Genomic DNA, 26,006 nt, shown 5'->3' with positions numbered 1-26,006 from the left:
ATTAAGCCACAAATATAGTCTAAATTCAAAAGACAAAATTAGGGTGCTTTAACTTCCTCTGTTTGTAGTCTGTTTTGTATATCACAAGAAGACAGCTGTAGATCAGAAGAAAGACATGCTCCTGGCAAGTGATGGGTATATGTGAGCAAGAACTTCCTGTGAGATATTGACCTGGTCACAGTCAGCTGCTCTGAAATTTGTTAAGTAATCTATCTAATATGTCTAAGGAGTAACATATCAGAATCAATCCATCCAAATGCCTCAGGAAGATCAATGGAAGGATAATAAATCCGATAATTCTCTGTGATCTGCTCTGGTGTGAAGCTACTGGGACAGGCTTGTACAATATGAAGATTAATTCTAGTACACATTTGTTAGGGTGACAAATGCTCTGCACCAGAACTGTGGCTGATGCAAAATTAATTTCAAATTCATTTTCAAACTTTATTTTCTGCAATCATCTGCTGACATGAAACTGAATGTCAACAAATGGCAATTGCTGAGGATGTTTTTGAAAGGGAAGTAGACCCAAAGGTTGCAGAAGGAGCTTTCCAACCTTTTTTTGCCTTTGTGAATCTACCACTTAATTTCTGTTCAGCAAAAGAAACGTCTCTGTCTTTGATATTGTTCTAATATTTAAACCATAGTAATTATAAAAATAAGCCATTCTTTAAGTATAATACAGTAAATACAAAGACTAAAGGCATAATAAATGTATTTAGATAGTTAATATCCTTAGCTGATTAGGAACATTAGTTGTGAGTCCTTTATGAGAAGGGAAAAAATCCCCACTATTCAGGCACAGTCCTGAGAGTCAGAAATTTTTTTGTTTCATTAGACTGTGGAAGGTATAGAATCAAGTATATAATCTAGAAATGACACCACATATAGTTTATTATTTTTTCCAGTTGTCACACCAGCTCAAACACCTTCAGGAAAGAATCCTAGTACTTCTGCCTCTGACTGAATGATGGAAGAGTTGTGACATTTCTCGGGGCAAACTGACACATCTAGGAAATATTTTTGAATGTTAGAAATCCTCAGAATTCTATTTGTGAGCTCCATTCTGAAAACACTGAAAGATTTGGGGACTAGCTGCATCTTTTCAAATCAGCTCCAGGGGCTTTGGAGATCAAGAATAATGGTTTAGCCATCTAGATACTGGTCAGTGAAAGAAATTGGTATTTATTTGAAAAGAAAGAACAGAAAGGTGGAGTTAAAGTTTCAATTTACAAAAATAAAAGCAGAGCAACTATTAATTCTATTTTCCATTTTCATTAACTATTTTCATAATCTGAGTCTGCTAAATTGCAGCATTTGGATTATAGACTGTTTAAAAACTTTGCAGATTGCGGCTTTTTTCATGTTTATAAGTATTTAATGCATGAAAATCTGACCATGCCATAAAAAACAAAAAGAAATAGAATACTCTTTGTTCTCTTTTTTTTTTTTTTCTCATATTGCCATACCATCATAGTATCTGCCTTTCCTGAATCTAGATAAGGAAATATTATGTTGAAAGCAAAGTAGGTCATGGAATCCAAACAAACCCCACCCCCCGTCAGTGAAGTCTTGTTCCTCTGAAAAACAGGCTCTGCTGATGCCAGCTCAAAGGGCTTGTTGCACTGTTATAAATTCAAGTCAATGATGTCTCGTCTTCATGAACGTCACTTCTGAGATGCATCTCTGAAAAAGAGAATTCAGTCCTACTTTAAATGTCATCTTTAACTGTGGACACTTAGTACTTTCTTCTCCAATTAGTGATATTTCAGTGAACATAACAGTTATACTTTCATGAAGCCTTTGCCTACAGGCTTCGTGGTGCCTAATGGAAATCAGGTCAAAAGTTTAGGTGGCCAGTTTTAATAAGTACGGGTATCCTTAACCGAATTCAGCAATGTAACATATTCTGGATGAAAACAAAATGGATTTCAGGCAATAATACTTGTGAAATAAGGAAGGAAAGAAGTCGTCTTTATAAGCTTAGTGGTTTGCTTCTTGAGTTAGCCAGTAGTCTTTTTGTCCAAGTTGTATTCAGAAACACCAAAATGACACTACCTTAGTAATTCTGGAGATTGCACAGGAGCATTGTAGTAATTTTTAGTAGGGAGTGTTTTGGGTTCTGGTTTCTAGTGTTTCTTACAATTGGGAAATCCAAACAAGATAATGGGAAAATAATACATGAAAAAAGAGAAGTTAGGACTTAGCCTATTGCCGGTTGAATGGAGAAGGGAGAAGACAACACTTTGCTTCACTTTCTGTATTTCATAAGCTCTCAGCTCTTGTTTGTTTCTTTACTTTCCTCTCCAGGCTGTAAATTATGTGCTCTCAAAGCATTGAATTCTGAAGGAGTATTTTAGCAAAAGGATACATCAAGGAGGCTGTTAACAGTGGCACAAAAGCAATGACAGGAACATTTCATAGAATCATTTGGTAGGAAAAGACCTTTAAGATCGAGTCCAACCATTAACCTAACACTGCCAAGTCCACCTCTTCTTGAACCTTAAACAATTGGCCTCAGCCCATCGATCCAACCTATCTAGGTTCCCACTGTAGAGCCTGTTATTCAATGAAGATATGCTGGTTTAAGATGTTTAAACTGTTAGCATTGCCACTTTTGGAAATAACCAAAGATGGCTCACAATATATTTTCTTAGTTTGTCAGTAGTAAATTCAGATGTTCTATATTTATTTTAGCATGTGGACAACATCAGGATAAAACCGTATTCAGGCTAGATCAGTAGGAACTTTTTAGCCTGCAGTGCTTTTATTAGGCCACGGATTCACTGAGGTTGAATTCAACTTGCCTATACAAGTCTCTTAGAGTAAGTCGAGGTAGCACTAATGCAAATTAAAATCAGCTGTTTATGGCAGTGTATAAATGCAAGTTATTTCTGATTAGTGGCACAGTATCTCATGCCTATACCATCTCTATGGAAGTTATTTGCTAACTGGAACAGACAAATTCAGCTGCTGGGTTGCCTCATATGAAAAATGACGCAACATGGAGATGATATATTTGGAGGGCTCACGCTTGCAGACAATATGTTTTTAAAGTTCATAGGAAACACCAATAGATGAATTAAAAAAAAAAAAAAAATGAGACCCAAAGAAGAAAGAAAGGATAGTGTTTTCCATAAAAAATTGATATTCAGACGTGTCAGCCCAAGTGGACAAATATTAGGGATCAAACAGACTGAATGAATGTTGTCATTTTCTGTCGACTCATTCTGAGGCTGCAATGGGAACACATTGCAATGTGATGGAGTGTTGAAAGTCCAAGGCACATTAGTAGTATGTAAAGCTTCCAGATAGTGCATGAAAGAGCAGCTCATTTCTACTTTCAACTTTTTGTTTTCTTCTTTTCTGAGTAGACTCTCTTCTGTTGAATTTTTTAGTGCCAAACATTTATAATTAATAGTAATGAAGGACTGCAGTTTGTATGCTCATTTTTTTGTATTTTGAGACAAAATACTCAAAGTGACAAACAATGTTCTCTAGTTGTAAATGTCATAAAATCAGTCACCTTTGCTCAAGTAGTTTTGTATGTTATTCTTCATAGTCATTTGTTGGGTCTTTCACATAAATTCTTGGAAAAGATGAAGAGCACTATGATGTCTATTCAGCCAATTATGACTGTTCAGCACTGTACAGACTGTATTTTTCAGAATAGCCATTTTTCCTGTTTGGACCAAATTTTGTTGATAGACCTACATTCTTCCTTTTTCTGCAGACTTTGGAAAAAAAAGACCAGCCTCTAGTTCTTCAGGTGCTGCTCTGGTGAGTGGCTGAGAAGATCCAGTGCTGCGAGCATGGTGTTAAGGTTTCATTTTTGAAAGAGAAGAAATAATACAGGACTGGCTCACTAGCTTGATTGAATTAAGGGCTTGGCTGCGAGCAGAAACTTATTGCCCCTTTCCTTTAGAAAACTGTTCAATCCATTGCATTCTTAGGGAGGGCTCGAAGATTTTATTTAAATGTGTGTGTTTTAATATTTTACCTTAATGGAGAAGGCAGCAGGACATTGATATTTCATGGTAATTTGTTTGTACTACGCTTTAAATAAGAGATTGTTCTCATTCCCTATCCAGGAGAAGAACTGTGATAGCATTTAGCGAATAATGTCTCAGTATCATAAGATTTTGTTTTGGTATTTTTTCTCCTTCCGATAAGCTCTGTTGTCTCTCACAGAGTTTGGTTCTGTTTTGCCTTAGGAACCAAATTTTGATTTCCATTGTAGCTCTTCTTCTGACCCTCCACAAGACATTGATTTGAGGTGGGTGTGCTCTAGTCCCTTATTAAAGACTTACACTTTATAATTTTGAACATAATTTATCATTTCTTATTCTATGGACTTTGATATTTTGTCTTCATTGCTTATATATTAAATGCCAAGTTTGCTAAACTATGAATTAAAGAGTGCTGGTGGAACCCATTTCAGTATTTTCAAAGTGGATCTGACTAGAGTTCCTTGATACAGTTGAATTTGTATCAAGCATTCTGCGTAAGTACTTATCCCCTGAAACCTCTGTTTTTTTTTAGAACAGTAGCACATGTTTCAGGTTATTCTCCTCTGCCTGTTACTAAGATTGACTATCACTGTGAAAGTGAATAGGCACATGGAGTGATGCAGATGTAGAGATATTCAGTATGTAGTGTTTTGTTTTTATTTTTTTTCTTTTTTTCTTTATGATATGTAGTTATATACCCTTTTCTCACCAGGTTGAAACTACGTGAATTGAAGGAGAATGTCGTTCTGTGGTACAACTATTGAGTTTTGTATTGAATGGCTACCAGTCGAGGGACTGAAATTTCAATTTATTCTGTAAGCTGCATAACAAAACAACAATGCCAAATCTGTATTTCAAGAGTCAATAATGTTATGCAAAAGCTAGTTGAAACCCAGTAATTCTACCTATGCATGGCTTTGCCTGGTGGGATTTCTGGGTATGCTATTAAAGAAAGCCACTTAGAGGTGTACCAGGCTTGTTTCCTTCTTTGGATCTACTCATCTATAGTATATATATATGTGGCTGACATTTTGAACTATGGGTCTCGTGAGGCTTAGCCTTGTAAATATATATGTATCCATATAAGTAGATACCCAGACATGATAAACACATAGACATAATTCAACAGTTGAGGTTAATGAAATAGGTGTATACTAAATTGGGATCAACTGCTTTGTATTTTTGTGTGCCTAAAATACGTATTACTTTCAATCAAAACAAAAATTTTCCTTGGATTAATAATTATTTAATTATTGGATATATCAATTATAAGGAAAATATTGTATTTGCATTTTGCAGGTAGGCACTTGGATTTACAGACTTCTTAGAACAAAATATTTATTATCTGTCTTCAGTCACTACAAGAAATTAAAACTCAGAAAGATACTTTGTTCCAAGACATTTCTGTCTTGTCTTAAAATGACACACTTTAAGTGTGGCCTGCATACCAGTTAAAACAGAGCGCTAGTGAGGTTCTGCTACTCCAAACAAAGAGGCTAAGGGATATATGAAGTCATTGGTATTTTGTACAGTAAAGGATTAAACTAGTCTCTTGTAAACTTGATTGCCACTCTATTGAAGTTACGTATGTTTACAAACTATGTTGAATTTGGCTCAGAATCTGCTGATGACTGTGGAAAGTGAATGCCTGAAAATAATGTCTATAAATTTTATATATATTTTTTAATTAAGTTTGTATTCCTTGTAGTCTCAGCTTGTTGTTTAATAGTTAACTCCTCTTTATCCACTTGTACCTTCTGTGTGTGTTTTTATTGGTTGTATACAAGTCCATGTGATTTTAGGAGCAGAAATCAGTTTCCACATGCATTATCAGAAAAATTAAGGAAATTCCAATAATATTACAGAATCATAGAATAGTTGGGTTTGGAATGGACCTCTGGAGATCATCTAGTCCAACCCACCTGCTAAAGCTTCAATTTGACATAAAAAAAATGTCTTTATTTTACTTATGTCTAATTCTATAATGCTTATCTTCACATTCCTACAATTACTGCATATTTTGAAACTGTTAACATGGTATTCAACTTTCTATTGTATACTGGACACTTGGGAAATAAAAGAGAGCTCATAAACTGAGTAACAGTGTCTTTACTCCTAAATGGCAGAAGTCAGTTTTTCAAAGGGCATCTTCTTATATTTATAAACTGGATCAAGTTTACAGATGATGATGCATAACCCACAAAAATGTATATGTCAGGTTGAGTTTGCTAGCTTGAGGAGTGCTGAAGTATTTTTTTTATTTTTTTTTCCCCCCCTTGTGAAACCTCAGACTTGATAGGGATGAACTGAACAACGATAATCTTGGAATTACACAGTGGAATGTTTTTAGAGTCATTGTTTCTGAATGTACTGTGCATTGTCTTTATGTTACAGGCTTGGAAAGTACTATTTTCTGTAGATGGTAGCATCTGTCTGGTGTGATGCCCCATTCTTCTTGTGATGCCACATGCAGCACTGAGAAGTCCTGGCAAATGGAAGAGGTATCTTGCAATAAGGTAGGTTTCTTTCTTTTTCACAAGGGCATGGTTTGATGAAGTTCATAATTACTTTTCTATTAAATGTAAATGAAGTCAAGCAGGTATTTTAAGTCTTCTGAATTTTGGAAAAATGTTACAAATCTCAGAGCTATTTATGCTATTACTTGGTTGTGCCTCTCAAATTATCAGCAGAAGGTATTTGCAAGGTGTCACCATTGCACTGTAGCCAAAAGCATCATTCATGTTCAGCAACAGAAGCTAGGAAATAAAAGAATATATTTTAATTCCTATCATTGGTTGTGAGAAAAAATCATGTCTGTAGTATCGATGATTTCTGTAATGGGCAAAATTAATTGCTTGTAGTTTTAAAGACACACAAAGAATCAAGTGCATGTGGTCTTTCTTCAAGATGGTACTGCAAAAAAATGACTTAGAGCTAGGAAAGCAAAAAAGAATATATATGAAAATCTTAGAACTGAGGAAACTAGGAGACTTTTTATTGGAGATGACCCTTTGATTAGCAAACCCTGAAGAAGTGCTATAGGGTGATTGTAGCAGTATGACAGTGGAGGGGGGCAGTTGTGAAAATCGGGTATTGTGCTGGATCCGTGTTTCACTTCACCTTGACTTGTCATTGTTTTTGGTGGCTTCCTCTGTGTTGGTGTTTACTAAGCAGGGCTACTAATGCATCCAGGTATTATACTGGGCTGCAATGTTCTAGTTAGTGTCACAGTTTTGTTCCAAATCATTCTTGGGATAGTGTGGCTGTTACCTGTAACCATAAGTATACTCTGTAGTCCCTGTGTATGTGTTGTCAGAAATAGAATACCATAGCCATGGTTATTTCTTAATAGAATGGTTTAATGAGAATCATTTTGAGAAATGTTTGCTTGTTATTTATACATGTCTTCTCTGGTCAGAGTGCAGTGCGATGAATAGACACTACCTAAAGACATTGGTTCCAGTTTACTATTTTCTCACTGCTAAAAGACATATTGAGGTGAGAGTTACTTAAACATGGGACAGGTAAATGTGACACAAATCCTGCAATAGACCCAGAACCGTCTGTAGCGGCAGCTGAGCCCTTCCAGGACATTGTAGGGTATGCAAAATGCACCAGTTGCCTGTGCTAAGAAGTCCTATCCTACATATCAGATAGAACCATACAACCTGATCTGATTCAGTTTGAATTGTGACAGATGGTAATGCCAGATTCAGAGGTGATAATGTACATGTGGGTACCTGGAAACCTGCAAGGAAAGAAGGGTTGAAATGAAGCAAGTAAGGCAACCACTAAAAAAATGTAAAACAGTAGGGGTGGCTTAATTTATCTTATTTTCCATTGATTACTTTTTCTGCTTCTACTCTTCATGGGCTAGCAACTCACCACTTACAAGTGAGTGACATCCTTTCTGAGTTGTTCTGTCATGCATTATTTCACAAAAAAGAAATGTATTAATTGCTCTGTGTTGTATTGCATCCCTCATTGTGTACCAAGTGTAAGAGAAAATATTACGGTTGGTATCTGACATGTGGAACTAATTCGCCTCCATTGGAGTTCAGGGAGAGGTCTTGGTTATTACAGTGGAAGAAAACATTACAAATTATAGGCACCTCACTTCCTGATGCGTCATTTGTAGTTTCCATTTGTGATGATATACTATGAATAAAATATGGGGACAATATCCTGGCCCCACTGAAATCAGGAAGAGTTTTTCTTTAAACTTCAGCTAGGCCATGACCCTGTGAATCTCTGCTTGCTCTTAGTGAAGGATTTGTTCTATTCATGCCTCTAACTAGACCTCCTCTGAGGACTTAGTTTTTAATATTACTACCAAATCTGCTTCTTAGGTAATAATTCTCTGTTATTGAAGTTTATTTGTACTTGATTTGGGGGTTCCTATGCTCAAAGAAAAACACATTTCTATACCTATATTTTTCTGTGCTTAAATATGACAGTATTGTTAGCAGCAATTATAGACAGGAAATACTATCTGATAAAAAGAGAAAAAGGACTTCAGAATAATTTCCCAGAGGATGCGGTGGCAATCCTACAGGTAAGATACAATATAAAATGATTCTGCTTGTTGAAGGCTATAAAATGGACTGCAAGAAACAAGGCTTAACTCTGAGAAGAAAGGTTAGATCACTTGATAGCTCTTTAATATGGTGAGTTTCTACAGTCACAAACTTTCCTTAAGTATATTGTGGATTTTCTTTTACCGATGTTTTAAATTCGATGAGCTTATTTTTGTTCATGGGTGAAAAGTTATTCTTACCCTGTTTCCCCGCAAATAAGACCTACCCCAAAAATAAGGCCTAGCATGATTTTTCAGGATTTTTGGGGATGCTCAAAATATAACCCCTACTCCAAAAATAAGCCCTAGTTACAGTTCATTTAAAAAGTCGATTTATATAGTGTCCAGGCAGCTATACATGCAAAAAAGTAATATGTTTTGGAGCAAAAATTAATATAAGACCCTGTCTTATTTTCAGGGAAACAGGGTAAGTATTATTCTTCACAGTCCTTCAGTTGGAGCATGTATCTCCCACACATCATTCATACCTTACAAAACCTTCTACTAAAGGGCATTAAATTGTCATTTTATACATGATTTTTCTTTCCTATCAGCTGATGTGCTCTTTGACTGCTCTTTACTCTACTGTATTCCAGTATATTAAAATTGGTGTGTGACATATGAAGCTAAATTTTGATTGTCAAAACATGAATGCTACATAAAAGCTTTTTCTGACTTTAGGATGTTTTCTTAATGCCAGTATTAATTGCTTTGGAAAAAGGGACAGATGCAAAATGCTGAGTGTGCTCTCATATGGTATCTTATTTGACTTCTTTGTTTCAGTATCTCAGGTTCATTAAGCTCATTCATCAACTCCTACTGAAACTTCCATTCTAGTGGTGGACCTTGTTTAGGAAACTTATTATGTTTTTCATCAAAAAATCCTCCCAGTTCGGGCTGGGCCTTTAGAATTACAGCTGTAAAAAGTTTGTGCAGTGTATGCATGCACAGCGTATGTATGCACATGTATCTGTTTATGTTGGGGGTTTGAAGTTGATTGGTAGAGGTATTTAAAAAATCTTCTATATGTTCAGGCCAAAGTGTCCATAAGAATGCTTTGTTATACAAAGATATGCCAGAAGAGAAGGCCATGAAGGTATTAATCCATTTATTGCCTAGTCCTATGTTGCTAATTTACCATTTTATGCTCATTGCATTTTGCTTCATTCCTTTAAAACTATGTATAAACCATACTTTCCAACTTGAAATGTCCTGCTGAGACATTATCCCCATAGCTAAGTATCGTTGCATTGGCACTTCCTTTTGTTTAAAATGGTTAACATTGCAGGGGAAGTGGGGGGATAAGATTATTTTCACCAGGGAGGAAACATGATGTCTGTCTACCATAGGTATTGCTGCATTTATTTCTGCATGCTCTCTGGTGTCATAGTTTGTACCTTCTCTAGTGAGTTAGAGATCTTTAGGATGGTGAGGTATGCATGTATATTACAGAAGTAATAAACTAAAACATTTAATCTTACTGGTTCCTGTTACGTTTTGATCAACACAGTGAATCAGTAGTAAGCCTTTTCTTTGTTAATTAACTTGCCGAAGCATACCACTTATTCAACTGGAAGAGTACCAAGAAAACAAGACCCTAGTGTTCTTCTCATCACAGTTGTCTCAGATTTTCAAAGTATTTGAAGTACCCTGGAGGTAGATAATCTTAAACTAATTTGTAAAGGAGCCAATATAAATAACTCTGTTTTTATACAAGATTTCATAGTGATAAGAATGTTTGATGGAGGGAAAATGATTCAGTGCAATTTGTAACTTGGAGAACATAATACATTTGACTCCATTTTCTGTATAATACAAAGAGTTCAGATGTTGCACAGTGTTCATTTTTAATTAAACATTTTATCATCACACAGTCTTTTATTGACATTCCTCATAATAGAGCTGATAAGATCTTGACCTACTCTTCAATAAAGCAATATATAACTCAATATCTGGCACACACTGTTCCCTTCAGAATTAAGGACACGATTTTCTGATTTAATTTAAAAATCTTATGTACTTTTGTTCACATTTATTTACTTCTCAGATTAATGCCCTTGTTTGACTTATGCAATTTGGATGCAACTATTGCTTGGACTATTACTCCCGTTTGCTCAAGCTTTTAGCTAGCTGGACCATTTATTGAATTATTCCTCTTTCTTTTTAAAAATTTGAAATAAAAAGTGATTTATTACATAATCTTGTTTCCTACTGTACCTTTTGAGTCCAATTTGATTAGTTGCACTATCTTCACTCACTACTGCTTAATTGTAAGTTTATAGAGTTTCTGCTATCACAGAAATTCCTTCAGGTACTTGATGAGAAGAGATTCCTGAAGATGTCCCCAAAGAGGAATTGCAAAGTTGATTCTTGTCAGTAACCTTAAAGAGCCATGTGACATAAAGCTTCCCAGGATCATGTGATCACACTGATAAGCATCCCAGTAGCCTGGCAGGATTGTCTCACCTCCAGGGAGCTGCAGCAAGGGAGCGGGAATTGGTCCCTTCTATCAGTGGCAGCTGCTGTGGTGCCTGCTGACCCAGGGGACAGCTGGAGACAAACCAGGAGTTCGCTGTAGAGCAGCATCTGGAGAGGATAAGCCTAAGTCTCAATTCAAGGGTCTCCTGTCACCTATGTTAGGTTTATGATGGCAGAAACTGCAGTATACCACTGCATGTGAGAACCTGCATTCTCCAACATTCTAGGATGAGGTGCAACAGGCACAGACTGAAGCACAGGAGGTTCCATCTGAATATGAGGAAAAACTCCTTCACTTTGAGGGTCCCAGAGCACTGGAACAGGCTGCCCAGAGAGGTTGTGGAGTCTCCTTCTCTGGAGACATTCAAAACCCACCTGGACACATTCCTGTGTGATCTGTTCTGGGTGAACCGGCTTTAGCAGGTGGGTTGGACTAGATGATCTCCACAAGTCCCTTCTAACCCCAACCATGCCTTGAGTCTGTGATTTTGCTGCAGCAAGTCACGACTTATGAGTTGAGTACCCACCATACTCACCTAAATATGTAGTAGATATATGACATCTGCCTACTTGCTGACCATCAGGTTTTGCACTTTCTCAGTAACCTGCTAACCTCTTGCTATATCAGCTGCCTCAGATGATAACCACTCAACTGCCCTGCCCTTTCATACTTTGGAAGACCAGCTCTGGGCACCTTCTGTTTGTCCTTATCCTTCTAGATCTCTCACTGTTCCCTGTAAATGTATATTGATTTTAGCTGATAATTTAATGAACTAATTTGAAAACACTGTATGTAATATATCGTAGAAAATTCAGAACTGCCTTGTGCTTTGGAAAGAGTTATAGAAACTGGGGAACACTAAGCTTGACTGTTGAAGTGTATTCTTTACACCCTCATAGATCTCCAATCTTACTTCGGCATTGCAGAAGTTAAAAATCACATAGGGCCTCTCAGAGTAGGAAGTTACCATGTGCCAGATGTGTATCTTTTAAAATTAAACCTTTCAAGATTTTTGTCATCAACAAGGTCCAGATCCTCAAGGATAAATAAGTATGTAATATATTACACTAAGTAGTTATTAGATGCTCGAAGTAAATACAGATTTCTGATTTTGTTGTTTTTGTTGTTTCTGATTTTGTTCTGTTTTTATTTTTTTTTTTTCCCTTTGGATGTTCTTCCCCCAGAAACCTCCAGGAAAATATAGTGCATTGAGTTAATTGTTCTAGAAGGTAATTGGTTAGGAAAAATAAGTAAATCTAACAGCATATGTAGCAGATTCATGGCTACCTACACCTCGACAAGTTGGAGAATAGTATAGAAGGAAACACAGTCAAAGTGTACTTGGGGGGTGCGGGAAGTTGTCGGCACAGATGCCAAAAGCCATGGCCCTCTGTCTTTTCTGCCACTGCCATCCATACTTGCTAGATTAGGCTAAATTAGGGAAATGCCAGCATAAGTTTATGCCGTTGTTTGCTGTGCAAGCATGTGATTGATCCATGAGAGGTGCAGGACCTCACCATCCCCAACAGAGCAGGGGGAAAGACACCTGAGAAAAAGAAAAAGCTGATAAAGTTGTGAGTCATATCCAGGCCTGAAAGCTCACTTGTTAAACAAGACCTAAGTCATATCAAATGAAGCTGCCCATTACATTAGAGATAATGGTCATTGCCACTGAAGTAAAGATACCAAATTTATTCAGGCTGTTGGAGGAGAGAGACTCAATTTATGCATAGGAGGACCCTGCTCTTCAGAGGCGTAAGAGTGTTCATGAACAGGCTTGTTTGCTTTCTGTTGTTCCTCACACCCTGGGCAGTCCTACAGCTGGCATGAAAAATAGAAGGGATAACATGGGCATTTTGCTTGCTTCCTTGTTGTTGTTGTTGTTGCTGTTGTTTTGTTTTCTTGGTTTATACCTCTGCAACTTTGGGCTGACTGTCAATGCTTGAGCTAGCTGGGACTAGAGACTGTGCAAACTGGGATGGTGTCTGGTATCTTCACCGATGCATTGGTATTGGTTTTCCTCCATCTTTTCACCACAAGCTGTTCTCTAGGTATTTTAAAGGGCTTCTTGATTTAAGAAAATAAGATCCTGGGTTTTAAACACACCTAAAACGTGTTTAAAAAAAAATTAAATCTGTTGTATTTGCTGTTGAACATTTGTCCAGACACCCCTTTATATGTAGGGGACTAATGGGAAGATCCTTTTCTTCCATCTTTAAACATGAAGTAAAGCAGAATGTTTATAGAAGGATGAAAAACCTTCTAATCTTATCCTAATGTCATCAATGTACATTTTGATAAGTGAAGTATTTTAAAATGCACCATATGGTATGTAGAAGTTTGTTTCATGAGCACCACTTTAAAAGCAAAAGTTAGATGGTGTTTTTACTGAGAAAACTCAAAGAAATATAGATATTATTTCTTCAATGAGGAATATTTTATAATGGTTAATAAAATAAAATAAAATAAAAGCTTGTGTAGTTCTGGTTTTGATATTCAAAGATACACCCTTGCCAGAGAGAAGGTGACAGTGTGGTTTCAAACTAAGTCTGTAATCTCATTTCAAGAGATCCATGTTTGAATTTACATAAATTAGTATTTTAAATCCACTTCCTCGATTGTGTTGTTTGCATTGTACGTACAACATAGAATCTGGCACAGTTACGGAGCTGATGTAAGTACAAGTCAGCAAGTGGCCACAGTAGTTAGGGTCAGGATGACCTAGGTAGGTAGTTCTGGCTTTGGTGCATGCTGAATTATCAGCTTTCTAAAACTCATGAAAATTCACAGCCACTTCATGTAAAGTCTAATTTGCTTCTGTATACACTTGAGACTAGAAAAAAGTGTGCTTTAAGAAGAGAGGAATTATGTAGCATTGTTGTTTCTGTGTATATTTGTTTAATGCTTTAGATTTTGTTGAAAGGGAAGTCTGTTGATTATGTGCTTTGGTTACATTCAGTTCCTTAAGAATGGATGTGTTTTGTTTATCAGCTTATTACCTGGCAAAATAGCAGTTAATGTTAAGTTTAGAGAATAATATTGTAATATTTTAAGTGCATTGTTTAGATGAGGTAATAAGCCTTATTTTGTTGATGTTCTAATTGGGGTATACCCATTGTTAATGTACTGATATCAAACTCTTATAAAGTAAAAAAAATCTATTAATTCTAATAATTTAATTCTATTACATTAATATGGACATTTAGAGTGTTCTAGTAGATTTTATAAAAAATAACAAAACCATCTCAGTGTTTTGACCTTTTTAATTTACCATACTGTCATGTAAAAAATACATACTGTACCTGGAACGTGTATATATAAGGTAAAGTAGGAAACTGGTAGGTATGAGAAAAGCTGGCCATTTAGTTAAGGCTTTTAGCTAGAATTTGGAAGATGCCAGTTTAGTTGCTGAATTTTACCATGCTTTTTCTTCATCTGCCATGCCAGGTAGATGCTTTAATCTAGGAGAAAACAAGAATTTTGCCAGATCATTTGGAGGAGTCTGCATTTTAGTCCAGGTTCCTTTTTTATTGGAAGAGGTTACTTTTCTACCCTTTTTCCTTCTCCTTTCTTCTTTATTTTATTGCAAGAACCTATTAGAACTGTTAGGATTTTTTTATTTCAAATTGGATAAAGATAACAGGTTTTAGTCGTGCTGGTATTCGAGGGGAACAACAATGAGAGTATTTAAAAAAAGAGTAAAATATTTATATTTACTGATGGGACTTTGCATTCTTACCTAGTTCCAATGATATATATTATATGTAGAAAGAAATGTCAAAAAAATAGAGGTATTTTGACAAAACAAAACAACAAAATTGAGAGGAATCTTTACTACTTTCACTACACTATTTCCATTGGTTTTGATAGAGGTTCCCACAGAGTACAAAAGGTTATGTTGAGGTTATAGTTGGCAGGTGTTTTAAGTGAATACAGAAAAAGAAAAATAGCAAGACACATACTCTACATTGTACTGACATGTATATATATGTATGATATGTCATTTTTATGCATCTTGCTGCTATGGTATTTTTCTCTCCCCTGTATCCACGTGCACACTGAATTGCAGTTCTGTTCTGGATTTAATGAAAGTACATTCTTCTGCTCTACAGTTGATCTCAGGTTTTGTATTTAGTGTTCTGATGTGGCAGCTTTCACTGTATCCATAAAATATGAGTGAGCATCAATAAGCTATCCAAGAGAAAGGAGTTTTAAGGAGGTATTTGTATGAGGAAAGGATGCCTGTACAAAAAAGGAAGGAGAGTTCTCAGAGTTTATACTCAGGCACTGGGGAGAAAAGGAGAAGGTCATTTGGGCAAGAAAGCCTGTGAGCATCCTGTGACAGGGTTAGATGATAATCTTGAAATTATAAATCCCACGTGGCAATTGGTGTGTTCTGTGAGTGTGCACAGATTGGTTTAATGAAGCTATTCCCTCATCCTCTGCTCCCTCTGTGGCTCCCCGAGTATTCGTAGTGTGAAGTCAAGGCCACGTTCACCAGTTGCTGATTCTGTAGGGGAAAGAACAACCGCAAAAATTATTTGCAAGAGCAGCTGCACTGCAAGTCCCATTTAAACAAATAATTTTAACTGGTGTGAAAGTGGATTCATTAGGCAATTGCAAGCATTTGTGGAGAATTAGCAAACAGAAAAGGCCTCTTCTACATGGCTTGGGCTACTCAATCAGGAAAAAAAGCACAATTTTGTGAATTAAGTGACCAGTCACGCATCATGAATAACGAATACTGATTGTTAGTATCGGCCAGTTAAAAATTGTGTCATAGGGTCAAATATGTTTGCATACACTGCTCAAGGACTTGTGACTAATGAAGTAATTAATAACACCCATGACCTATTTGCAGACACCTGGTAAACAGATTTAAAGGCTCAAGCCATTGGTTATGTTTCTCAAGGAGAAATTCCACCAGGTCTAGCTAAAAATATGTAAAATCAAGCACAGAACAGAAAGTTTCGATATGTACTAACAATGTCCATCCTCAACACTTGCTGTGACACATTCGTTCTTAATATGAATATAACATATTATGGATGCTGTACCCCTCCTTCCAAATCAGCAGACCCCCAGGCCTCCACAATATTCAAAGACCTGTGTTCTTTTTCAATTAGCTTTCGAGTATGAGATACTGTCACAATAATTATATTCTTCTTCTAATGATATTTGATAATGATTCAGCCAAACCCTGAATAGGCCAGGAAAGAGGTCTAAACTGTTTTTCCAGGAGTTCATATTTACTCCAAGGAGCAAGTCCTTTGAGGTCACTAGGTAGAAGAGGAAGCCTTGGCGAGTGAAGTGCTAGGTAGAGTGAAGTGCTGGGCAGGATTGATCCCAGAGACACAGCTTCCGTAAAACTTTTCTCATTCCAGCGACTACTGCAAACAGAAACCTCTTCCCAGTTTAGGAAGAGGAGGAGAAGGAGGAGGGAGCAGGGCTAGGACCATGCAAAACTCAGAACAACAAAATTTCAAATTCTGTTGTATATTTAGTGCAGTTACTGTTCATCTGGGGCCGATGTGCTACTCTAAATAACAAGTGAAAACTGCAGCAACCTCTCTGAGTCCTTCCATTTCACACAGGTTTTACTTGAACACTGTGTTATTCTTTGTCCCTACACACAAACACAAAAAAATGTTTTTGTGAAAGGAGTAAAGGAGAGTATGCTGGTTAGAAAACAGGGTGTAAACTCTAAGACATCCAGTTTGCAAAATATTTAGTCTCTCTTTTGCTTTTTGTTCTGTAATTGATTACTAGCACCCCCTTTTAACCCACCTTAAAGGGCAAGCAGGAAATTCATGTTTTCGTTCATCAGCCCATCCCTCTGAAAAGCGTTCAATATTAAAACAGTTTGCGAGGAGCAAAGGCAGAAGAAACAAGAGGCCCAGTTAGACCGTGGCAAGGTTAGGAGATGCATGCCTGATGCCTGCAGCAAATATCGGCTCTTGTTCCTGTACAATTTTTGCATGGGGAGACCAAGTTAATTGGGGTATGGCTCTGTTCTTTTCTTTATGTGTGACCTTTTATTATCTTTGTGGCCCTGTAGTTCATGCGGTGTCATAAAGCTGTGGGAAAGTCTTGCAGCTCATGTTATCAGCTGTTGGAAATTAACTTAAAACATGAAATATCTGTGTTTCCTTTTGCCTGAAGGTGTCTGGGAGTCTGTAAACTGCTACGAAGGTGCAGTTATTGTGGTTGTGATTTTGCTGTAGCTGAGTGTTGCTTGTGCATCATTTCTCCTTCTTTCTCTCCCCTTCTTTCCCCCCCTGCTTTTTAGTGCAAGCTGTGGGCTGGCAATCAGGTGTTGCACTGGGGCAGGGGGTTACTTTAGGAGGGGGGTTACATGGCATAATTCCCACGAATGTAGGAGGAGGATGAAAAAGATAAAGAAATTTTGTTTTTCTGAGCTAGAGGATTCTCTGCATGACTTCCCCACTGATGGGATCATGTGCTTTCAGGCTGAGATTTTATTAACAATTCAAATGGAAATTGAGGGCACAGGAGGAGCAGATTCTCACATAAACTTGATCTGTCCATGAATGCAGTTCTCTGTTTGCCCTGACCCTGCATGGCTTAAGACACTGCCTGTGAGGCCTGAGTGCCAGACACAAAGACCGAAATGAAAAGCAAGCACATTCCAGTAGTCTGCACAAAGGCAATGGAGCAGTTTCTAGCCGTCTCCCCAGGGAGAGATCTTATCTCCTTGTGGCTAAAACCCTTTAGAGTGTTTATTTGTACTCTAGCACCAGAGGTTTATGAATTGATATGGATGCCGATTAAAGGCTGTAATTTTCCTGAGCTAGTCTTTTTTGGGGGACACAGAGGTGTTCTGCCTGTGTCTTCTTTCCCAAATACGTATCGATATTTATTACAAGGCTGCTCCAGTTTCCTGGTGAACGAACACAGACGAGTGCCGAGGGACAAGGCACTCTGGAAAGTACATTCGTTAATAAAAGTCATCACCAGCCTTAGGAGAGTTTTGCAAAACTTCGGTTTTGGGACATGTCACCCGTTTTTAACATTAAAACATCGCTGCAGACTGTTACCGATGCTAGACGCTTGTCCCCCAGCACTGGGGAAGGCTGCCCCTGAGTAGCTGTACCGATTAAATGTTGTGTACACTTGGGTGACCTTGCACTGGGAAGCCAGGGATGCGCGGCGCTGGGGCAGAGGGAGGACGTGTGGGGCAAGGCTGCTGCTGCTTCCACATCTGTGCAGCCACATCTGCACAGCCACTGCCTCCCGCCAATGGCAGGCGGTGGGTGATGCTGCCTGTCAGGGAAATTCTGCCGGGGGTTAGAGCTGGGAGTGTGAATGACAGGGATTTGCGGGTGCTTTTTGTCATTTCCTTGAGACTGGAGGTGGGAAAAGCTAGGAACATATCCCACTGCAAAAATATAATTCATATTGCCTGTCACTGCCTGATGTTAATGTTGGCAGTGTTGGGGAATGCTGGAGATTCCTTAATCAAACTATTAAACGTTGATATTTCTGGCTCTGCTAATCAGGCTTTCTTTTGTGAAAGCTCTCTAAAACAGTAGGAAAACTGTAAGTAAACAAGTATTTTGACTGTAGTAATTCCAAAGACTCGCAATTTTAGTCGCCCTACTTTTCCTTTTTATTTTTTCAGCAAAAAAAAAAAACAACCCAGCAAACCAAACAAAAAACCCCAAACCAAAAGCCAGCGACTTTTAAGTAGGAAATTATAACCATATGTTTTTCCATTTTTGTTAAGGCGTTTAAAGGTTTCAAAACTTTTGATACTCCTTAAACAAGTTAAATTAGTGGAAAGAGACTAGGGAAGGATATTGATTCAAATAGTTTTGTGTCCTTAATTTTATGGAAGTTATATTATCCAAAATTAATGACTGTACTTAGGCAAATTGTCAGTAATTGGTGACAAAATTGCTTTATTGCTTTTCTTTCATTTGATGCTAATTAATGGCCCTACATTATTAAGTTCAAGCCTCTTCTGCATTTCTTCTTCTCCATAAATATTCTTAGTGGTAACGTGTCAGAGTAAACTTTTTTCTTCAGTGTATGCAATAATTACTTTATAGAAACGTGATAACAAACAGATTTCTGGCATAACTTATAGAAACGTGATAACAAACAGATTTCTGGCATAATTTTTCCTGAAATAATGTAAATGTTATTTGTTGAAGAGCTTGAAGTCATTTTGATATGAAGGAATATATTAGTACCATAATGTGTTAATTGATTCAAGTGGTAAAACATTAGTTTTTCATACCAAAGTGCTCCTCAGCAACTTACCCAGCAGTTACTTTACAAAATTTAGCCTTTGCTTTGTTTTGCTTTACTATTAAAACCTCTTTGCCTTCTCTCCTACTGTTTTTCAGTGTGTTCAATGAAATGTTTCTATTTCAGTGGGCTAGAATAACAGCACAGAATTTGTTATTGTATTTCCTACCTGTTAATGAAACTGATATTTGGTGCAGAGCAGTGTTTATCTGTGTTTTCCGAATTATATTATTTTAATGTTACGTAGCTACTTTGAAGTCTAGAATAAATGCAGTAAGTAAAAGCCACCTCTACTTTTACATAGAAACACTATGGAAAAAACAGTTTGTGCGTGTGTGCATGTGTTACTCTCTTGTTTCCTAAGGATTTTAAAAAGAGTTATGAATATATTTTACAAAAATTGATATAAAGAACATGATACATCAAATTAGGATAGGGAAGGAAGGAGCTAAATATTAAGTGACTATTAAAAGGGAGTTTTGATGGCCTTGTAGGAATAAATAGTAAAAATAAATAATTGAAGCCAAAAAGACTTCAAAATATAGGAGGAAATATTTTATAAGCTTTTATAGTTTTGCGAATTTCACTTATTTCTCTGTTGGACAAAACTCAGAGCACCGTATCTTTTGTTTCACTGGTAGAGGATTGCACCAATGATGAAAAACTATCTCCGTGATTGTTGCTCAAGTCCTATTTGTCTTTAATCCTAGTTATAGTCGGAAAGTTTTCAAAATTATAATTGCTTTTTCTCGAAGTGCTTGTTTTCATCTGTTATCATGAGTTAGGTATAAAAATTAATTTCAAAATAAGGTGTATAAATTTATAAACATTTCAACATTATGAGGTAGTAAGTTATTTAAATAAATCTTTAGAATCACTACATTCTATAAGCAAACTTATGCCTCTTTTTGACTTTTTTTTTTTTTTTTTTTAATTTGTTCCCCCCTAAAAGCAGTTTTTGAGAAAAAAGGGAGAGAAAATTGATATTTGGCGTTAGGAATTTTTAGTGTTATGTAAGTATTGTTTCTTGGATTAAAGAAAAAATAGTGAAGTAAGATTCTTGGCGAGTTGATTTATTTAGATTTGTTGAAGGAATTTTATTTTTTTTCTAAAGCATGCTTCAGTCATGGAAACTTTAACTTGTAGCAGAGTCACAATGCACCAGTAGTTCTAAACTCTGTCCTAACCCTGGTGTCCACTGAGGGCCCTGTGTTTGGAATGAAATACATGTAAATGTCTGTATTTCGAAGACAGCTAAGTTGTAGCTCTTTAGTGTGCCCAAAAAGAAAGATATATCTCAGAACAGCTTGAGGTGGTTTTAGTGAAGTGTTTGTAGGTGAAAACCTCCCCAGCAGAAGGCAGAAGGTTAGTGCTTGCCTGTGTTTCCACCTGCAGCCCTTCACTGGTGTGGTTGGGCATATCCCATTTCTTTGTCCCTCTTGCACCTTAATGAGATCTTTGCTCTGACTGTCATTATAACTGGGTGTACATGTGTTGTTCAGGCTTCAATGAGACACTACACTTGCTCATGTGTTGCTGCAGGCTCCATCACATGCTCCTTTTAATCTGTCACGGGACAGCGCAGCGTCTCGGGTGGCACAGCGTGAAGGCTCTTGGCTTACGGCCAGTGAACCCTGCAAGGTTTTCACAGTATCACAGTATCACAGTATGTTTGGGATTGAAAAGGATCTCAGAAGATCATCTAGTCCAATCCCCTTGCTAGAACAGGAACGCCTAGATGAGGTCACACAGGAACACATCCACGTGGGTCTTGAATGTCTCCAGGGAAGGAGATTCCACAACCTCCCTGGGCAGCCTCTTCCAGTGTTCTGTCACCCTCACTGAGAAGAAGTTTCTTCTCAAATTTAAGTGGAAATTCTCGTGTTCCAGCTTGATCCCATTACTCCTTGTCCTATCATGGGGCATGGCAAAGCCCTGGGCCGTCACAGGTAGGGTAAGGTGACTGTGGTAGAGAAGCACTACCATGACTCATATTCACACAGTTCAATGTGGGATCGATGGGAGCTCCCTGCAACCCGGTATACCTGCCCCAGTCCTGTGGTGGCCTCCCAGGGGAAGGTGCTTGAGCAGTGACTTTCTGCCAAATTGTTGTCTCCAGGATGCCTGTTGAAGTGAATTTCGTGGCTCTCACCTGCCGTGATGTAACTGAAAGATGGTAGCTTGTAGCTTCGTGCCATATATACTTGAAATTCACTGCACCAGTGTGGGTGAGGGCGGAAAGTCTGAAGTCTTTTTCACACAGAAGCACAGATCATTTACCTTGATTTCTGCATTTGCGGAGAGACTAGTGATAAACAAATTAGCAGTAGGGCTGAAAGTTGCTGCCACTTTATATGTGGAAGGTTTAACCTGTGAGGGATTTGGTGGACCTGAAGGAGATTCCTCTTATCTGGACATCAGAGGACATCTGCTGTCCAGGCAGCCCTGCTTTCACTACTTGTAATGTCCTTTGGTGTTTAAAATACATCTGAGGAAGAACTTTGTGCCTACCTCTGGCAGGTTTTCTCATCTGCATGTGAATGTCTTTAATTGTGATTGAATGTGAGGATGTTGGTATTGCTGGACTTCAAACATCTACCTGGTTTACATGCTCTGGATTTGACCTCTGAAGGGAGGTACATACTTCCTTGCAGTGCCTATGCAGAGAATTTAGGTCCTCAACTGTGCTGTTTGGAATTTCATCATAGCTACATAAGTTAATCTCAGGTAAAGAGAATAACCTCCTCTCACAAGTAAATGAAAGGAGAATAATTTGAATCACTAGAATTAGGCAAATAAATGGCAGCCTGTGTTGTAAAAATGTGATTTTAATCTTTCCAGAGAATCTGAGTCCACAGCACTCACTTCTCAGGCTGCTGTTCTTTATGATGCTTTCCAGAATTAAACACAATAAATACCAACCAAGAGGAAGGGATAGCTGTTTAAAGGTGAGGAGAGTCTGTAAGATCAGCTTTCCCTGACAAACCTGACCTTCGAATGACAGAGTTGGGAACGCATTTCTGTAGATTATTAGGAAGCAAAAACTAGGTCTCTGTAAGATGATGTTGATGAGGAATTATAGTAAAAGTCTTATGTTTGTTTATGTGTTGTGGTGAAATACAGATTCAGTTGATAAAAGTTCTTTTGTAAAGTACTGAGAAATTTACCACATGGATGGAGTTGGTTGAGGAGAAGGCTCTGTCTTCATAAGGAAACCTGATTAAATTTGCAAATGTTCTTGGAAATCCCAAATCTTCCAAATGTAATCTAAAGTAAAATTGAAATAAATACTTGCACTTAGAATTGACTTTTATTTCTTTTAGCATCTTGGGGAGCTATCTTCAAGTGATACATATTGTACTTGTCATAAATAACATGTAGTGTCTACTTGGTTTGCTTCTTCAGCTTTTGTGCATAGTTCTCATCCACCAGTGTGAGCAAGGGGAGAGGAGGGCAAGAAGCCTATTGCACTCTGTCCCCCACTTGCACTGTCTCTTTCATATGTGGGCAGAGTGGGCACCAGAATAAAATCTGTGCTGTCAGCTCTGCTTAACCTTTGTAGCAATGCAAGAATTTCCAGAGGGGCCTTCACACCATCCCACTTCACTTACTCAAACTGGGTACCTAAACTAAGCGGTGAGTGTCTGCATGCTTCCTCTATGACCAGTGGAGAAGCTTTTCCCAAAGACAGTCTGAGCATCCTTGTTTCAACTCTCCCTTCGAGAGTAGTCTCTTTTTCTGATTGACTATGTAGGCACCCTGAAGTTGTGGTATTATGACTTGCCTGGAACAGTGGCATTAAGACTTTACCAGCTTACCTCCCTCCAATGAATCCTGCCAGCTTTTCTGCCAAATTATATGGTGGTGATGTCTACTATTTAATATTGGCCATATTCTTGTAAGGCATTATCTGCAGTACATGTGGCATATTTAATCTCTGATTTCTGTGATTGGGAGGTTTTAATGATATCCTAGTTATTTTATGCTTTTTAGCAATGATTCTATAAGGAAAATGTATGTATCTTAAAAAGTTGTGATTGGTCTGGGTGAGTCTTACATGAGGAGATGGTCACCAGACCAGAAAAACCCTTTTATTTTTATTTTTTTCTGCTGATAACTCAGGATTAGATACTGTTTTGAAAGGTGAGGAGAACAGTTGGACAGGGCTTTGAGCAACCTGGTCTAATGACAGGTGACCCTGCTCATGGCAAGGGTGTTGGAACTAAATGATCTTTAAGATCCCTTCCAACCCAAACCATTCTGTGATTCTATTGAAAAAAAAAAACCAAAACACAGTATTCTTTTAATAATATTGCCTATTTGGTGATCATTAGAGTAATGTAATTTTGTGCACTTGCTGTAACTTTGGTGTAATATTGAAAACTAGTTCCTTTGGGTCTGCTGTGTAATTGTGCCTTCTAAAAAAAAGCAATTTCAACAGAAACTTAAGTTGTTACATACTTAAGTTTGCTAAATAGTGATGAATTGAGGAATCTCACCAATTTGAGAAGTCATGAGTGTCTCAGCCTCATACCTTCAGCTAAGTTGTATTTGTTTGTCAGTACAGGTAAAAAAGATAAGGAAAAAAAGCTGCTCTAAGGCTAAGCATGAACATAATAATGAAGAAACAATGCAACATAGTCAACCAGGCATGAAGAATTATCTATTGAAGCTAAGAGGCCAAGTGTTTCATCGTTTGGATTTTAATAATGCCTAGCAGAAGTGCTTGTACTTGTACAGCAATTGTTTTAATATCTAATTGAGTTTCAAGCTGAAATATGACAGTCTGTCTTGAAACGTGAAGAGAACATTTCCTGTGATGCAATATCTAAGCACTTCTTTACGTACTAAACTGAGACTAGAAAATTGGTAATACCTGTGTTTTCAGATTCCAGGAGCCTTCTAATTATGCATAACTAAAGCTGTATCCTCTGCACTGCAGTTTTACTATTGTTAAGTCTTTTCTCTTCCTGTCTTTAGATATAATTTATTTTGTTTACCGTATTCACTTGAGGCAGCTTGTTTGTTTGTTGGTTTGGTTTGGTTTGGTGTGTGAATGTGTGTTTTGTTTTGTTTTGTTTTCTTTCAATACTGTTAGCTCTTCGCATTGGGCACTTTAATTTGCTTTGTGGTTAACAGAATACTTCATTGAATGTGCCCTTGTACTAGTCAGGAGTACAAGATCATTGTAATTGGAAGTTAGAGAAAAATAAAAAAGGGTTTGAAAAAAGCTTACATTCTTACTTGGCATGCATACTGACATAGATTCAGTACACAAAATTTAGCCTTGTTTTGAAATGGGCTTTTTTCACTTTTTTTTGTTGTGATTGATTAGCATGTGAAGCTGGAGCTTTTCAGGAAAAGTCTGGGATTATGAGTGTGTCAGTCTCTGCTTTTAGCACAGCAATGAGGTTATCAATAATGCATTGAAGATCTCAGAATCCTTGAACGCAGGGAAACCACAGCTGGTCTGGGTTTATTGTTGAAATTGCAGATTTGCGCCAAGAGGTCAGGACAACTGCATGTCACACGGTCACACACACACGCACACAGACATGTCTTGGGGGAATGAGGGGAATAATATCTGAAGAATTGTCACTGCCTGTGTTATTTAGAAACTCTTCATATGTTTCTATAGTACAGCTTTAAAAGCAGCATATTTAATGCTGCTTGCAGCGGCCTTTTGACATTTTGGCCTTTCTCAGTATTATAAGTTTTATTGTTTTCCTGACAAGTTTATTCATATACTAACAGCTTGCTTGGCAGCAACGTTCAAACTCAATACTTAGGCTTTCTGGTCACGGTGATGGCTGGCAGTAATAGAGAGGGAGAATAAGTGAGTGTGGAAATGCAAAGCTGTCTCTTGTTACATTTTATCGATCTCATTCTGGTGTCATTCAATTAAGACAGAAATGTGATGGATAGTGTCTGCATAGATTCCTACTTTGCTTTCCAGCCACTCTATATAAAGCTTTTTGGGGGAGGGAAGAGAGATGGGAGGGCGAGAGGAGGAGGGGGTAGCAAATCAAAGATACAGTGTGATTTGAATTACAGATTAAACTTATCTTTTTTAAAAAATCGTTATTCTAAAGCTTTGTTGAAAAGCAATATTAGCAGAGCTAGCATTCTGCGTTGTCTTGCTAATAAATATCTGTAAATGTCTAGCCCATTTTTCTTTGTAGTAATTTTTTTTTTGGTCCAGATCTTGTCTGTGATTTATGAAAAAACACTTGATTCTTCTGAATTTCATACACAAATAGAAAGGGCCCAAGATGTGAAAGGACTTACTTGCCTAAGAGACTTGCCCGCATGCTGTAGGGCAGTAATTCCAGATAAACATCTGAAGAGTTGTTCATTTCAATTAGTTGTTTACTTTAAATTGGTGGGGGGAAGAAAAAAAAGCATTGAGCAGTTCTGTCAATGTAATACAAAAATGCAGAGATTAGCTCCATAGGCTTAAGCAGACCTACATCAATTCCCAAAAACCGAGGCTCTCACCCAGTCTTCAGACTGTGGTAATTTCAGAGCTAATACATTACTTTCAGTCTAATTCGCAGTTTTCTCTCTAAAAGCTGAACAACACAGTCCTAGAACGCATTGGTGACGTCCAGAAACATTTTTTATCATCAGACCTGGGTTTTTTTGTCATCAGACCTGGGACAGGCTT

The 26,006-nt window shown here is 37.5% G+C and overlaps 1 protein-coding gene across 17 annotated transcripts in view; it reads left to right on the top strand.

Annotated features, from left to right (window-relative positions):
- USP25 (ubiquitin specific peptidase 25) overlaps positions 1–26,006 on the top strand; it is a 396,463-nt gene that overhangs the window by 266,608 nt on the left and 103,849 nt on the right. For all 17 annotated transcript variants that reach the window (XM_065063760.1, XM_065063673.1, XM_065063681.1 and 14 more), the window contains one exon: positions 6,405–6,526. The gene's annotated coding sequence lies outside the window, so the exon portion shown is untranslated. The remainder of the gene's footprint in view (positions 1–6,404; positions 6,527–26,006) is intronic.

The sequence above is a fragment of the Columba livia genome, chromosome 1 (assembly GCF_036013475.1).
Source record: "Columba livia isolate bColLiv1 breed racing homer chromosome 1, bColLiv1.pat.W.v2, whole genome shotgun sequence".
Taxonomy (NCBI): Eukaryota; Metazoa; Chordata; class Aves; order Columbiformes; family Columbidae; genus Columba; species Columba livia.
Note: the sequence above shows the minus strand (reverse complement) of the source record. Positions and strands in the feature narration are given on the sequence as shown.